General features: G+C 35.9%; 1 pseudogene; it reads right to left on the reverse strand.

The window, feature by feature from the left end:
* Nucleotides 1-1098: 1098 nt before the first annotated feature.
* LOC102497378 (transcription and mRNA export factor ENY2 pseudogene) lies at nucleotides 1099-1394 on the reverse strand (annotated as a pseudogene).
* Between the last annotated feature and the right edge of the window lie 335 nt (nucleotides 1395-1729).

Raw genomic sequence — 1729 nt, forward strand, 5'->3', positions numbered from 1 at the left:
TGCTTGGCATGATCCTCAAGCTGCCAGATTCAGAACCTACCACGAACGCTTTCAGCCACATGGGATTCAGTACTTTAACTTCCATGCCACCTGCTGGCCCAAGGTTTTAACTTTTTAGATGAAATATAGGTTCACAGCAAAAGAGAAATTTGCAGAGATTTCTTATATATTATCTGTCCCCACTCATATACATATTAACATTTCCCACCAGTGGGGTGCATTTGTTACAATTGAACCTACACTGACACAGTATAATCACCTGAGTCCACAGTTTACATTAGAGTTGAATCTTGGAATTGTAGATTTTAGTAACTGTATAGTGATATATATTCACCATTATAGTATCACACAGAGCATTTTTAATGCTCTAAAGCCCTCTATTCTCTGTGTATTGCAATCCTCTTTTCATCCGTCCCAAACGTTAGAAATCCCTAATTACCTTTCTGTTCCCTTAGTTTTACCCTTTTCAGAATGTCATATAGCTGAAATCATATACTGGGTAGCCTTTTAAATTAGCTTCTTTTTCTTAGTAATACACATTTTATGTTCCTCTGCATCTTTTCATGATTTCATAAATCATTTTTTTTTAAATCTCTGAATCATCCTTTGTCTGGATGTATCACATTTTATTTATCCATTCACCTATTCAAGAACATCTTGGTAAATTTCTAGTTTTGGAAATTATGAATAAAGCTTCTATAAATATCTATGTGCTAATATAAGAAAGAGCATAAGTTTTCAATGCTTTGGATAAACAAAAAAAATGAATGTTGGGTTGCAAGGTAAGATCATATTTTGAAAGAAACCACCAAGCTATCCCAAGATGTGTCATTTTGCATTCCCACTCAGTGACTGACAGTTCCCATTTCTCCACATTTTTAGCAGCATTTGGTGCTGTCAGTGTTCTGGATTTTGGCTGGTCTAATTGAAGTACAGTGGTATCTGATCTTTTTTTTATTCATTCATTTATTACAATAATATATTTAGGGGAAAATTAATATCATCATAAAAAATGTTTTATTTTGGGAAATTGATTTCTAATTTATGACAAGTTTTACTTTCACTATATACGACAGGACAACACAATCTAATTTAATCTTAAAGGCTGGCATGCTGAGTAAGTAATGTTCTTATTCTTTGTGGAAGCTCCTTCTTTACACCATCAGGTACCATGACTCTGCGTTCTGGAGTGATTTCAGTCACCAAGACCTCAACAATAATGTGTTCTAATCCTTTTACTTTAATTACCTCTTCCTAGTGGGCCTTCAATTGAGCCTTCAAGCCACATTCAATTAATTTAACTCTTAGCAACTCTTTGAGGTGTTCTCTTTCTGTGGGTTCTATCAACTTTGGTTAATCACTGCTCTCATAGGTGCATCTTTGTTCATCTTATTAACTAACCACCATCACCGTGGGTGAAGGTGGTCCCTTCTGAGCAACGAATTGACCCTTACACTGACAACTGTTACTTACCCGACTCTTTGCCTGCCTAGACTAGACTCTCAGTCTCTTATTATTGTTGTTGCTATGGTGGTTTTTAGAGAGAGGGTTTTGGTTATAGGGTGCTTGTACTCAGTGGACAGACAGAGAAAGACAGAGACAGCAAGAATAACCCCCCAGGAGAGATGATCACACCATACTCCCTTCTCTTCCATTCTCCTCTCAGGATTTTGGGCACACATGCACATACTGGTGTATTTTAATTTTTATTTTATTATTATTATTTTTA

The sequence above is a fragment of the Tupaia chinensis genome, unplaced genomic scaffold (genome assembly GCF_000334495.1).
Source record: "Tupaia chinensis unplaced genomic scaffold, TupChi_1.0 Scaffold000237_1, whole genome shotgun sequence".
Classification (NCBI taxonomy): Eukaryota; Metazoa; Chordata; class Mammalia; order Scandentia; family Tupaiidae; genus Tupaia; species Tupaia belangeri.